The sequence below is a fragment of the Podarcis liolepis genome (assembly GCF_965112155.1).
Source record: "Podarcis liolepis genome assembly, chromosome: 8".
Classification (NCBI taxonomy): Eukaryota; Metazoa; Chordata; class Lepidosauria; order Squamata; family Lacertidae; genus Podarcis; species Podarcis liolepis.
The window spans coordinates 35,587,896-35,603,723 of record NC_139560.1 but is presented as its reverse complement, the minus strand read 5'-3'; positions in this window follow the sequence as shown (position 1 = coordinate 35,603,723).

The following is a 15,828-nucleotide window of genomic DNA, read 5'->3' as shown; positions in this document are numbered from 1 at the left end:
CCACGACAGGGTGAGCTCCCGTTGCTCGGTCCCTGCCCCTGCCAACCTAGCAGTTCAAAAGCACATCAAAGTGCAAGTAGATAAATAGGTACTGCTCTGGTGGGAAGGTAAACGGCGTTTCCGTGCACTGCTCTGGTTTGCCAGAAGCAGCATAGTCATGCTGGCCACATGACCCGGAAGCTGTCTGCGGACAAATGGCGGCTCCCTCGGCCAATAAAGCGAGATGAGCACTGCAACCCCAGAGTCAGTCACGACTGGACCTAATGGCCAGGGATCCTTTACCTTTAATCTTTTAACATTAAGTTTTCTGCTTAATCTTATAATAAGACCAGATAAAGAAAACATCACTGGAAAACTTTGGGCTGTTCCCTTACCAACCTTACACCTTCACACACTGCTGACTGATCAAATCTCAGCTTTCATACAAAGGGATCACTAAAGGCCCATCCATACCTCAGTTACAGTATAAGGTGGGTGGTGAACCCTTACGCCTCTTTAAATTTTCCCTTATCCATGTGGCATTCTCCAATTACTGCTGTCTCATACTTTCTCCTCCCTAAATCCAGATATTCCCTATGCTTTGAAAATCTGAATAGGGCAGCTACATTGATTGCATGGGGAATCTCCTTATTTCAGGAGCCAAAAGTGTGGGACAGCAGTAGTTGGAGAATGCCACATGGATGAGGAGGAATTAACAATCCACAGTAATCTGAGGTATGGATGGGCCCTAAATCTAGATCATCAAAGGATCAATTTAGGAACAGTGATGGAAGTGTTGTGCTCTGCTCTATTTTTATATGAGGTTTTGATTTCGTATACTGTTTCATAGTCATTTTATTACTCTTTGAATCCTTTTCTATAAATTGTTAAGCAGAAGAAAATTGAAATAAATATTGTACTGTAAATGTTCCTGTCTTTTAAACAAAACAGATTTGAAAAATCTAATGTTCCAAAAACTTTCTCTTTAAAAAGTAGCTACTTCACCCAGGCTACATAGCAAGGCTGACCCCAAGGAACCATGCTGATTGGCTGCCAAGGAACCATGCTGATTGTCAGGCTAGTTCACTCCCTATCTCTTCCCATCACAATGATAACAAGGCAACCCTCAGTCTCCAGTACCACAAGCCCTGGCTCCTGCTTGAGTAAGCCTACAACTGTCAGGTCAGGTCAGATTCATCTATTCTCCAGGTCTGACAAGATTTGTACAGTAGAAGAACAAATCTGATCTTGACCTGACCAGCCAGAAAGTCCAGATGGAACAGCCACCAGTGGCCTTGTCCAGTCCAGGCTTGTCCCCTGCCTTGAAGTGTTTTGAATTCATGGATTTAACTGATTGACCTTTGCATTAGCCCAACCTCAGTGTTGCTCACCAGTAAATATTTTCTGGATTCTTAATTCCTCCTTGTTCACATGCTGAATATCTGCAGATTGCCCTATAGCCGGGGAATTGATTTTCTTTCTTGAATTTTCTGCTTGCTTGCATGTCAGTTATTTCCTGCTTTCTAGCTGTGACCCAGCTTTATTCTGACTATGCTGTAATCTGTAAGGGGCCTGGTATTATGCATGGGTGGTATTTTTGGCAGCAGGGAATTTGTAAGCACATGAAATAGCTATACACCTTATGTGTGCAGAGCATTTTTCATGATCACCATTAGCTACCACAGAATCCTGTCGACAGATACCAGTTGTTGTTTTTCATTTAGAAAAACTGAGGACCCTACCTGAGCTAGAGAATGCATCCTCTAGGTCTAAATCTGGGTTTGGCTCTTACAGATAATCAATAAACCAACATCTTAGAACAATAGCTTTTCATTACTGGGATCTCACCAATGCCTGGCCAAAGTAGCACATATAGACCTAGCGTTTAAGATGTCACATCCACACCAGAACATCCTTAACAAATTACAGTTCCCAGGATCCTTTGGGCGATGCCATGGCTGTCAAAGTGGTGTAATAGTGTTTTAAATGTATAGTGCGGATGTGGTCCGAGTGAGCTGGGAAAGGAATTAGCCGCCCTTAGTCAGAAAGCAGTGTATTCATCTCTAAAAACGAAAGGTGTAAACAGTGTTGCCGGATGAATTTCCCTTCCTCCTCCATTCTCCCTATGCAACATGAAGAAATAAAGCTGCTTCGCCATTGTGATACTTCAGTTTTATACTGATACCATCAACGTGAAACATTGTGCATTTAAGCCACAGCCATGGTGGTATAAACTGAAGGCACAGAATAATAAATCAGGTCAAGAAAGCGAAGCACTTTCTCTCTAAGAAGCCGTTTGCAGAATCTATTCCAGAAGTATGTCCAAGCAAGCAGAAGGACTCCCAGATGGATAAGATGACCCAAGAGGTCTTTTCTGTCTTTAATTTCTAAAATTTGAATACCTTATGGTCCAATGGGTAAATAAGCATTAAGTACGGGTGGGTGAAACATGTCCCTTTTTCTCCATAGAGTTTCTCCACTGTGTTTCTTGGGTACCCTTGGAATCTTGGTACCCTTGGTTTTCCATGCAGGTGGGATTTTAATGGGTCTCCGCCTGAAAAAGCAGTTGTACACTCTCATACATTATAGCCTCAGGCTAGCACTGTTGACTAGTGGTGCTAATTTTGGGTGGGAATACAAAGTGGAATGTGCATCTCATTGAGAATAATGCAATGCTGCTGACACACATCCACTGGTGTGTTTTTTTTTTGGGGGGGTGTTCCAATGTTCATTCAGTCTTTGCTTCCCCTCTTACTCTGTCCAACTTGCACAATAGTTTGTGTACCTAGTGACCTATCATTTTCCCAGAATGAAAGGTAACATTAATTCAATAGACATAAGGGATGTTCATGAAAATGGTTCTCATTAGGGGTGTGCACCGACCTCATTCCCTACCCTGCTTTGCTTCAGCTTCTCTTTTCCTTTGAAGATGTTCCTCTGGAACTCGTGTGTGATTCAAGACCCTTAACCTAGACCAAAGCTAAATATGCGTCTGGTTCATGATTATTGTTTTGAATTCAGATTTAACAGGCTTGTAAATCTTGGGCGTGTTCCAAACTGAACTGAGAAGTTCTTCTCTATGCCAGAACCTAAACTTCACAGGACCTGCAGTCAGTACCCAATAGACAGGCGCCCAAAGGCTGCTACTGTCAAAATGCAGGAGAGTTCTTTGACACAATATCCATTTCTCTTGCAGAAGCTTTTATAGATTGTGGTGGAAGGATGTGAACTGCAAAGCAAGATGGCTTGCAGGCACATGCACAGGTTCATTCATGGCAAGTGTGTATGTATGTGTTTAAACAGAGTTTTATCTGTCAAGAAGATGTACAATTAACAGAGAGGAAAAACAATGGTCCAAATTTTTAAAAATCAAGCAAATAAGCCTTTTACTTGGGGACAATGCTGCTTATTTGCACCAGTTCTTCCAGGATGGTTCCAGGTAGTGTAATCTGAAAATGGATCATTGAGATATTGGAAATTGGCAACAGGATTAGGTGGGATTTTACTTAATGGATATTCCAAGGAAAGGATAAAACTGGGCTAAATGCAGTGAGGAGTCACTGGCTAGCATTCTGATGCCCACAGCAACATGTGGACAGTCCAAAGAAGTCAATATGAAAATTTGTCTTTCACACATAAGGAGCACCAATCTCACAGAAAACACCCATTTGAAAGCACCCTCAGTTGTCTGGGGAGATGACTAGTGGGTTGTGTGTGTGTGTGTGTGCTTGTTTGTTTGTTTGTTTGTTTGTTTGTTTGTCCAAACCCACTGCTGTTCCCAAGTGACATTACTTTGTGGTTGAATTCCCAAGAAGATGTTTGGCTGATACTGGAAAGTAAAATTCCTGGTGCACAATATGGTTTAGCTCATATGTGTAATGTGGGGGGAGACATTCAATTCAGCTCATATTTAAAGGTAAATGTACCAAAGTCACACTTTTCAAAACAATATTCAAACCAAAAAAATGGCCACCCTTTGAAATTCAGACTTCCCTGAATTTTACAATACGGTTCTCCAGCCAAGTAATGTGTACAAAAGTTCATATGCTAGGGTAAAATGTGCATAAAAATACATTAATCCATTATAATAGCATACCAAAATGCATTATAGTTGAGAAATGTATTTGGAAAAAATGAGTATATTAGGCAAAGTTGTGTAGAAAAATGTGTGTCTTCAGAGAAATTTGCACTAAAATGCAGATGAATTTTCGTGAGGATTTTTTAGAATGATTCACAAACTGATGTGGAAATGCAGAGAACTGAACTTAAGACTGGAAAAATGAGAAACTGGGTGTTCTACCAAAGGTCAGCTGTTCTTTTTTTGGATTTTGAGGCAATAAGGACATTTTTTGATGAAGATTAAACACAGCAAGAAAGAAGCATAGCAAGGCACACAGCTCACCTGCTTCTGAGCACCTTGCACAGGTCTAGCCTGCCTATAGTGTATTATAGCATGAATTGCACAATAAGCCTAAATGCAGCCTTATTAGCTGGCCTGCTTAGCATTTGCCAATATGCATACATATTAGTACACCAAGAAACATGAAGACTAATAGGATAAAGGTAAGCACTCCAGCTAAAATTCCCTGGTCCCACCTTTGCGGGGATGCTAGACCAAGCTAGCCTGTAGGAAGCCCAGTTCTTAGAACTGACTTTCATAAAGCACATTTAGGCATGAAACAGCATACAGTGGTACCTCAGGTTAAGAACTTAATTCATTCTGGAGGTCCGTTCTTAACCTGAAACTGTTCTTAACCTGAGGTACCACTTTAGCTAATGGGGCCTCCCGCTGCTGCTGTGCCGCCGCTGTGTGATTTCTGTTCTCATCCTGAAGCAAAGTTCTTAACCCGAGCAGTGGCGTAGCGTGGGGGGTGCCAGGGGTGCCGACCGCACCGGGCGCAACATCTGGGGGGGGCGCGAGTCCAGAGGGAAGGGACAAGTTCCTTCCTCCGCCGGGCTCCCCGCCGCCACCGCCAGCCTTGCGCCCTAGCGCGCGCGCCCCCCGCCGTCGCTGTGGCTGCGCTCCGCTCACTGCTCGTAGGAGGAGCAGCCGCTGCAGCAGCGCCGACGCCGCCACCGACGCCTGGCCGGGCACGGGCAGCCTCTGCACCCTGCCGCCGCCGCCATCCCCTCGGCCCAGCCACAGGCGGCGGCTGCTTCTGCCTCCATCCTCCTCCGGGCAAGCAGCGTTGTTTGCGCGGCAACTCGCAGGTTAGGGGTTGGGGGGCGCAAATTACTTGCCTTGCCCCGGGTTAGGGGGCGCAAATTACTTGCGTTGCCCCGGGTGCTGACAACTCACGCTACGCCGCTGAACCCGAGGTACTATTTCTGGGTTAGTGGAGTCTGTAACCTGAAGCGTCTGTAACCTGAGGTACCACTGTACTGTGACTACTATCATCATCATACATACTACAAACATGACAAGCTGGGATTGGACTTTCTGAAAACAGGTGGTGTTGTTTTCTGAAAGGACTCAGAAAACCTGTTCCAAACTGAGCCAAGGGAAGATCAGTAATCAGTAACTAAGACTGGGATGCACGTATAGCTGTTTTTTAAAAATGGTTTCTGTAAAACCTACATTGGCAAAAGGGTACATATTATTTTCCTCTATGTTTTATACATTCATAGATTGCACAATGCTTCAAGGACGACTCAGAGATGCATTTAAGTTTAATGCGTAAAATTGTCCCAAGTTGTGCAACTATTCTTTCTAAGGTTGTGGGCTTTGAGTGGATAAATAAGGGTTTCCTACTATTGTTACTAAGTTTTAGTTTGTTTGCCATTGCTGAGCATGTGAGTTTTGATCTGGAATTATTGTGAGCTATGGTGATCTATGGTGAGGCAGTGTGAAAAATTCTGTAATTGAGTGATTGATTGATTAATTAATTAATTCCATTTGAAGGGTTTAATCCATCTCATCTGAGTGCAGCTTCATGTGCAGGAGGGAATTAGCATTTTGTGCATGAATAACCTGTGGGACCAACCCCGGCGGAGGAAAGTGATACCTGCATGCCTATAAGGTAAAGGACCCCTAGACGGTTAAATCCAGTCAAAGGTGACTCTGGGGTTTCAGTGCTCATCTCGCTTTACAGGCCGAGGGTGCCAGCGTTTGTCCACAGTCAGCTTTCCGGGTCATGTGCCAGTATGACTAAACTGCTTCTGGTGCAACAGGACACCGTGACGGAAACCAGAGTGCATGGAAACGCCATTTACCTTCCTGTCACAGTGGTACCTATTTATCTACTTGCACTTTTCGGCGGGCTTTCGAACTGTTAGGTTGGCAGAAGCTGGGACAGAGCAATGGGAGCTCACCCTGTTGCAGGGATTTGAACCGCAAACCTTCTGATCGGCAAGCCCAAGAGGCTCAGTGGTTTAGACCACAGTGCCATATAGCTCTATTAATCCAGATACTGATTCCCTACACCCAGAGGGTGTGCACTAGGCTCAAATATTGATTCCAAAATAAGATTTACAAAGTAACTCATATTCAGTCTAAAACTAGTTACTGTTTCCATCTGCCAGTCACCCAACTTCAACCTAATTATTATGTCTTCTTTTTGTTTGTTTGTTTTTTAAAAATTGTAATACATTTATCGTCTTTACAGTGAAGTTAAACTACTGAAATACCAGGAGAAATGTTTGGTACTGTCTGCAGTTCCACATGGTATAATTGCAAAATATAGAGTGAGATTTTTCTATTCCTGTTCACCAGTTCCCTTTTAGGGAATTCCATTCCCATATCTTCAAAACCGGCAATATAAACAGCAAAACCTAATTCTGGGAGGAAGAGCATCCAGCACAACTGATTACCATAAGCAGGAGCCCACACATTTAAATCAAAAGTCAGCTGAGTTGGAAAAGGTTTAAGTTTTTCAATAAATTATTTTTATAATGACTATAAAATTTATATGGGACTCAGGGTTTGCTACAAGGAAACACTTTAACTGTACCTGTATTGCTGGTAACATTTCTTGAAATATAAAGCCGACAATCAGGCATCTGAAAAACTCGATGTACTAAAAGATTATAATATGAATTTAGCCAAGTAATCAAAGAGAGAATCCACTGTTTTATTTGTGTTATTTAGTAAGACACTAGGAGATGACAGGAGAAAGAATATAACTTAATTTTTAAAAGAATAGTTGAACTGTAAAGGGGGGGAGTGTATTTGTATTAAAAATATGGAACTATGGCTCTCATATAACTATATTTCTTGTATCATTTTTAGATATATTCCTTGCATCATTTTTAGATATAATGTTCACAGTAAATTATTAAACATATAAAATTATTTTATAGAGTTCATGAATGCTTCTAACTTGGGAGCCTAACAATCACTCACTCACTCTCTTTTTCAGATTTCATGGAAAGATGTATGGCACTTGATCATTCCCCTGTATTTCTGTAGTTCAGAGGTGAACACAGGTCCTTATGTAATCAAAATGGCACCATCCACAATTGCACACAGAGAGAGATAGAGGCTAGGCCATGTTTGTAGGAAGAAAAAAAAAAGCAGTTGTGCATTTGGCTTCTCTATATTAATTGGAAAGTAAGCGGGAAAGGAAAGCAAACCCCCCCCCCAAAAAAAACCAGCTCACTGAGGACTAAGCTATGGAATGGTGACTGACTAATAGAAAGCCAGCCGGGGGTGAGAATGACATCATTCATCCTGGAAGAGGGTGTGGCTGGCTGGCTGGATCAATGAACAGAACCACTGCCCACTAAAGCATTTTATTGTAGGTCCCATTTATGTTCTCATGCAGAGGTTGCCAAGTGACAACTACTGTATTGGTGACAGTTTAAGGACATCCTAATCTGGAGGGTGTTGGAGGAGACTCTTGAGAGTCCCATGAACTGCAAGAAGATCAAACCTATCCATTCTTAAGGAAATCAGCCTTGGGTGCTCACTGGAAGGACAGATCCTGAAGCTGAGGCTCCAATACTTTGGCCACGTCATGAGAAGAGAAGACTCCCTGGAAAAGACCCTGATGTTGGGAAAGATGGAGAGCACAAAGAGAAGGGGACGACAGAGGGCGAGATGGTTGGATAGTGTTCTCGAAGCTACCAGCATGAGTTTGACCAAACTGCGGGAGGCAATGGAAGACAGAAGTGCCTGGTGTGCTCTGGTCCATGGGGTCATAAAGAGTCGGACACAACTAAACAACAACAATCTGGAGAAAGTTAGTCATCCTGCTTAACTTGTTCTAACAGAGATTTAAGTATCATAAGCTGTCTCTGTTTTGGTTGAGATCATGCTTACAAGAAGGTAGTAGCAAAGTGACCTGACGTGATCTGTCTTTATTCACTTGGCATTGTGATTATGCGGCCCATGTGCCAATTGCTGGTGTCAAGTACACAGTTTGGCAGCTCAATTGCCAGTGAAGTTAATGGTAGAGCAGTCTCTCTATAGGGCATCCTTCTTAAAAGCACTTGCAGAAAGAGTTGCAGAACAGTTGCAGAAACCTCTGTCATACCCAAAGGATTGGTCCAATTAGCAATAATAGCTACTTGTATAACCTTAAGTCTGCCCTTTGGCAGAGGTATTGAAAAAGATTGCCAAGGGGAAGCAGTTCTTCACACAGCACTTAGATAAACTGTGGAATCCACAACATGTAGTAAGCGTCATCAAAAGAGGATTAAGAGAAGTTCATAAGGGATAACTCTATCAGTGGCTACCTGCTATGGTGACTATTTGCCACCTCCAGAAATAGAGGCAACATGCCTCTGAATACCAGGAGCTGGGACATCATCAGGAGAGGGCTACTGCACTCAGGTCTTGCTTGTGGTCTTCTTTCCATAGGCATCTCGTTGTCCATTGTGGGGGGAAAGTCTTATGCTGACAGGCCTTTGGACTGATCTAGCAGGGCTCTTATTTTCTTATGAACGTGCTGTGTGATTCTTCCCCTTAGCTTCACTGATGGATGATGGAAATGCAGAACATGGTACTGGGTTGCGTCCAATGCTTCATGCACAGAGTTCCACTCACACAACAGGACCTCCCCTTCCTCTCCCAATCTGCTCCAGAGGGGCCCCCAGATTTTGAAGGAGCATAGGGGAGAGGAGAGCCAGGTTTGGTTATGCAACTGGCAGTCTGCTGTGCCAACGGAACAGTGACAATGAGACAACATAAGTAGATGTTTGGAGATCCATTTTTTTTGCTATCATCTGGATTGTGGTATTTTTACTGTTAGACCTTTCTATGATTTATCAGTGGATTGTTTTAATTTTATTGTACATGTATTCAAAAATCCACTGAGCTTGATGGATTTTGTAAAAAGAATGGTTATGTTAGAATTGCATCCTTAATAGATAAGACATCTACATTCCCTAATTTCTCATGAAATTGTTTGAAGTGTTTGTTTTGCTTTGTTTTTACCTTCATGCCTCTTTTGAAACTGATTTGTGCTACTGGATAAGCATGTGAAGTTTGGTTGTTTCTGTTCCAAAAGCATTAACAATTTTCTCTGTCCAATTTTTCATAGTGTCTTTATAGTAAAAAAAGAAGAAGAAGAAAGACATATCACTTTCAATAATATTAGTGTGCCAAAACATTTCTCCTTATGGGCAATGGCATCAACAAACAAGCTGTTAGAATGAAGCATTATATCAACACTGCAAGTCTTGTTTCTTTCATTCTTGAATGTTATGCGCATTGCATCTGTTTTTTTTATAATCATATTTATTAAAATTTCCAATAATAACAGAATAGAAAAGATAGAAAAGATAGAGAAAAGAAAGAAAAAGAAAGACCAATTTTAAACCCTTATTTTCATAACCTTCTTTCTAGGACTCCCTCCTTCCCCTCCCGACTGTATTCCCCTTTCCCTACGTTGGTTCCACAAGTTCTCATTCCCAATTTAAACCTAATATGTTGTACCTATTAGCCAATTTAAATTACAATCTTAACATCACTCCTCATCTTTAACAAAATAGAACAAAGATTTTCCCCCCAAAATCTACCCCGTTTCCTTCCACGAATTCCCCCTTTTTTTCCAAAACATGTTAAATCAAAATACCAAAGTTATATAGAAAGATAAAAGATAGAAAATAGAAGAAGATTCCAAAAGTTGGTTACATAGCCTTTGGATTCTATAATTCCCCCTCCCTTCCCCGGTTTGGATTCCCCATGTCCATCAGTCTGTATGTTGTCGGCCTGGAGGTCTCAAGTCCACAGCCAAATTTTTCTCAATCCATCTTGCCGGTTTTCTTTAAATTTGCTTGTTTTGATAATGTTTAATTTCAAAAATCCAGTCTAATAGAGGCCTTTAATTTCCCTTGGTCATTGTTGCTCCTCCCATTGTTCTTTCCGTGACGTAGTTGGTCCTTTACTCTTTTGTTTCTTACTTTCTCAGGTTTCTGTCTTGTTCAGCTGCAAAACCATTCTTATTCTGAAATCTGGTATCTCTACAGAGGTTTGTTATTCAGGAACAAAAACTTACGTCCAGTTCCTACCTTACTTCAATAGAAAGATTCTATTGTGTTGTCACCTCTGTAGACAAAACAATATTTCAGTTTTGCTACTTTCCCAGGAGCTAAGACCAGTACACATCCCAGAGTAGTTTTCCACATACGCCACTTGTAATGTCCCAAAGCCCCTCTAGGGGGGTTGCAGTAACTTTGTGTCCTCTAATCCAAAAGTCAAGTTGTTGTTTCTTTTTTCCTCCGACATTTTGTATCCATATTTATATCCAATTGTATCAAAATTAACCAGCAAAATACTTGTAACAAAGTCCTCTTTGTATTCTCAAGATTTGACAGCTACTTTGACAGCTGTCAAACTCTCCATCTCTCTCCGCCAGGTTCTCCGAATCGCCCCGGTTCCCAGGGGGGGGGTTGCCTTTTCCCTCTCACCCTCGACTTTTCTCCTCCAGCACAATTCTTGTAGTATCCCATCGTGGAATTGGTATTTTTTGTCAGCAATAAACTTCTGAATCGATCTTGGTTTCTCAGTCCTTGTTTTAGCATGTTTACAATCAGGGAGGGGACTGACTTCCTTTTTAGATCCCCCCCCCGCTCGTGCCGAATCCGAAAAAAAATTCCTTTTTTTTCTCCTTTTATACCCGGTTACCCAATTACTCACGGGTTGTTGTTAAATGTCCGAATTTCAAATGGAAGAAGCCAGCGCTCTCCGACGAATGACATGCGGCTGCGCTCGGCAGGGGAAGCGATAGATTCACAGTACCACGCCGCTCCCCGGCACCCGATCCGTAGCCTTTAAAAAGGCTCCTTCACGAGTCGGGAGGGCGCTGACGGTACCAGCCGAGTCCCCATGTCCACGGGCTCCGTGCCCGTGGTTTTTGAGGGTCCCCGCGTCACCGACGCGGTAGGACCCAGCCCCTGCCGAGCAGACTCCCTCCGGAGCTTGGAGGGAGTCCGCCATTCGGCGATGGCGCCAACCCGGAAGTCCGCATTGCATCTGAAGCAGTGCACAAGAGAGCAGAAATAATAAAATAGTTGGAACAAAAAGTATTCCCCTCCCAACATAAAACAAAATTCAAATGTGGCAGGCATAAAATAATGCCCAAATGTTTTCAAGGGGGAAACAAAATGGCTGTAGTGGTTAGGAGCGGTGGACTAGTAATCTGGTGAACCGGGTTCGCGTCTCCGCTCCTCCACATGCAGCTGCTGGGTGACCTTGGGCTAGTCACACTTCTCTGAAGTCTCTCAGCCCCACTCGCCTCACAGAGTGTTTGTTGTGGGGGAGGAAGGGAAAGGAGAATGTTAGCCGCTTTGAGACTCCTTCGGGTAGTGATAAAGCGGGATATCAAATCCAAACTCTTCTTCTTCTTTTTAGAAATAGAAAAGTACCAAATACAGCTTCTGATATCAAGCAAGATATACCGTATTTTTCTGTGTATAAGATGATATTTCCCCCCCCCCAAAAAAATAAGTTTAAAATTGGGGGTCTTCTTATACACAGCCAGCACTGCAGTGAGAGAGAGTGAGTGAGCCAGGTAGGGGCAGAGAGCTGAGAGTGCGAGCGCCCCCCCCCCCAGATGTTGCGCCCGGTGCGGCTGGCCCCCCCTGCACCCCCCACGCTACGCCACTGCCATGATCAACTCCCACCCAGAAACCAATGTCCCCACTATGGAAGGACATGTGGATCCAGAATTGGCCTCCACAGTCGCTTACAGACTCATTGTTAAAACCGTGTTTATGGAAGACAATCTTACTTGGCTACGAGTGATCACCAAAGTTGAAGAGAAAGAGTAGTATACATAAATAAATTTCTATACAATTTAGGTAGTTCTGTCCCTATAATTCCCAAAAGAAAAGCTCTCTGCCGTTATCTGTTTGAGAGGTTACAAAACCATAGGTGACTGAGGCCAAATCCTTGGAGAAAAGGCCACAGTTAGCTCAGCAGCCTAAATTTGTGAAAAACATCACTCGTTGCTGCTTCAGTCTGTAGCAAGGTATCCAGAGCGTCCACTGCTGCAGTACACCTTCTCCTTTAGGAGGAAAGTTGATCCCATCTAAAACAGGAGATATCAGCGCATACATGGGAACTAGACTCAGGATATGCCGCATTTTTGTCTTTAAGATCAGGATTTTCTACTTCAAAATGTTAGACAAAATGATACTTGACACACAAAGACTGGCTTTATTGATTTGAACTTTATCAACCAGACTCAAATTGATGGTTCCTTTTAAAGTGAAGCGATACTCTTTTTTGGCCAGGAGATGGCGCTGTGGTTTTTCAATCGCGGGCCCGAACGTTTACCGGAAAGACTGTGAAGTTCATGTCCAGGTTTGTTTCTTTAGTGGAGAAAAAGACATTAAAAAGAAAAACTACTACTTCATAACTTTAGAATAAAGAGGCACATTTAATAATGTATAAACATGTAGTTAAGGGGGGGAGAGTTTCTAATCACATGCACGTGATCTGTAAATATTATTATTACCTCCATGTCAAATGCACTGTATTCGGGGCCGTTTTATTTTTATGCATATAATCAGCCTCTTTACTTTTCTGACACGTTTTTAAATGACAGTTTACAGAGAACTGAATAAAGGTGTTCATTTGTCACGTGGGCATTGTGCATTTGTTTTGTTAAGGTAATACACACGTTCAGCAGGGCGGAATAAAAGTATTGTAGCCAGTTTCCCCAGGCCTCGCTCAAAGAAGTCATGGTTGTAAACTAACACACACACACACACACACACACACACACACACACACACACACACACACAATGTCTTCCCCAATTGATAACCTTTGTGTGTATATTAAACGGATCTGCAGCATAAAGTCTCCAGCCTTTACCGTTTTGTTTAATGCTTCTATAACGCGGCAGAAGTTGCAGCAGAAGTTGCGGGTGCTGGTCTGCTGACAGGCATTTAGCACTCTTCAACTAAGCCCATCCATATTTGCTTTCGTGAGCTCCACCAAGGCCCCTCGATCACTTTGTCCTGGCGATGCTCTGCCTCGCCCTAGATCCAGCAGGACGCACGTACTGCTTACAAAGAGTTCTGCGCCAGAATTTAAGAGAACTGAGTTTTGAATGGTTATTAAAGACGGTATTGATTTAGAATTTGAGCTGTGAGAATCAACCTAAATCCAGATCAACCTGGTTTGAGGGCTTGTGGGTCGGACAACTAAGCATACCTTGACTACTTTTAATAAAATATGTTTTCTGCCTTCTAAAATTGTGCTTTCCCTGCACAGGAAATTTTCTCTCCGCTGGCGCTCTTTGCCCCTCTTGAGGTCGTGCTTACGAAACTGTAAAATGCACAGCTAATGGGATTGTTTTAATTACGGGATCAGTTCCTGGGGGTCGTGTTGATTTAACCCTGTTTGTGCAGGCGGATAAAAGGGAAGCAGTTTCCAAAGGAAAGGTGCGAGGACGCCTCTTCCTGCGCGTTTTCCTCCTCCTCCCTCTCCGTGGCGCGCACGCGAGGCTCTTCGCAACTTTCCTGAGCGTGAGGGCATCGCGGTGTGTTGCAGAGAAGAATCAGAAGCGAACGCTGCAACTGTTTCAGAGTCTGTCGCTGTCCAGCACGCCCAAAGACAGGCAATTTAAATGAAAAGGGTTATTTCAACGAGGCAAATAGGAGGGGAAGTGTGGAGAGAATTCATTTGGAGCTTCCTAGATGCGGACTCTTTGGGGCATTTTCCCACATGAGACCTTCCGAGATCTTCTTTGTGGTCTGTGGATCTCTAGATCCCCCCGATTAGAATACAGTTTTGTCAGTCGCTTCTCTTCCCTCCTAACCAGTGACCTGGCTATTGGAGACACACAAGTAACCATTTGGTGAGCTCCTATGAGGGTTTGGCGAGCAGTGCTAGCACCACTGAATCCATGAAAGGTTGATACAGTTTGTCAGAAAAGGCCTTGGAGATCTTTCGATCTCTCTCTCCTCTTCCTCGCCCCCTGATCACACAGGTAAAACCCCACACGTTACACTCGCCATGGGGCTTAAATTAGCCACGGATCCACAACTCTGCTCCATTCCCTGCAGCGAGGAGTGCAGCAGGATCCTAGGCGTTTTTCATTTGGAAACCTGGCTCACAGAGTCCACAGAAAATGTGCGTAGAGTTGCAGCCTGATTACCGCGCAATCCTATGCGTGTATACCCAGAAGAAGTCCGTGCGTGTTGAATGGGGCTTGTTCCCAGGTAAGTGTTCATGGCAGCCTTCGTCGCCAGTGGGTCGGGCCCAAAACATGCACGCAGGAACAATGCGTTTGGCAACATAGTTTGACATCAAGAAATCGAAACGAGGAGTGAGAGAGAGTTCAGTAAACCACTTAAGTGCGTTTGACTGCGAAAAAGGAATGCAATCTCGGCATTTTACTTACAGCCTCAGTTGCAGCGAGGTCCTATATTACCAGAAAAGCAAGTTCCAATGGTTTTAGGGCAGGGTACCCAGCACACTGACAGGTAGCTGGACTCTAAAATATGTTTACTCAGAAGTAAGACGTGCAAGTGGTGTGACTGACTTGCAGCCTCCTCCCTAATTTTGTTGAGAAATCGGTGGGGCGTCTTCCAGGTGAATCTGGTTCAAATTGGGGCACCACATTTCATTTAAGCAAGTTGCGAGAAGGAATCCACGTATTCGGGTCTGTCGCCCTTTGTGAAATGTCCAGATGAGATGAAATGGGTGGGGGGTGGGGAGAAGGAAACCGTCAAACCTTGGATCTACTGCTACCCCTTAATATCAGCTATTCTCGAGATGTCAAAGAAACGATGAATATTTCCCAAGCTTTGCACAGCTTTAGGGATAGGTGCTATTCCGCTCGCCGTGAAGCTGTCTTTAATCTTTATAAAATATGCCTTGTTACCGATAAACCTGCCTACGGCTACACATTCATCACGGGGGTTTCATTGCGAAAGAAAGCACAACTTTTTGGACTGTCTGGGGACTTTTTCCCCTTTTTTAACGTAGGCATTTATGTTGAGAGTAGAGTTGTGGGACTGCAATCCCCATATGGCACAGCCCGAACTGACCTCAGAGGAATCGGAACTATCTCTGATATTACTAGAAGTCTGAAGAAGAGGTTGTGGGTCCTGGGCTGCGGTTCTAACCACAGTCTGCTGGCAGTAAGTACCACTGAAGTGTCATGAGTTGTCTCGGGAATACCAGTTGAATCGGGCAGTAGCTGGAGCAATTCCATAAATTTTGAAAGGGATACACAAGTTTGCTTGCTGGTAGTTGTTTGTTTGAAAACTAAAGCTACAATCCTAAACACACTGAACACAATGGGACTTCGGAGTAAACATGCATAGGGGTTGCTATGAGTGTCCTACACGAGTAACTTCATCAAGAGTTATCTATCGCAGACTGTTAGGATTCACACATGCCATGCATGGCACGGGTGCCTCATCATCACTCTTTCGACACGGAGGTGC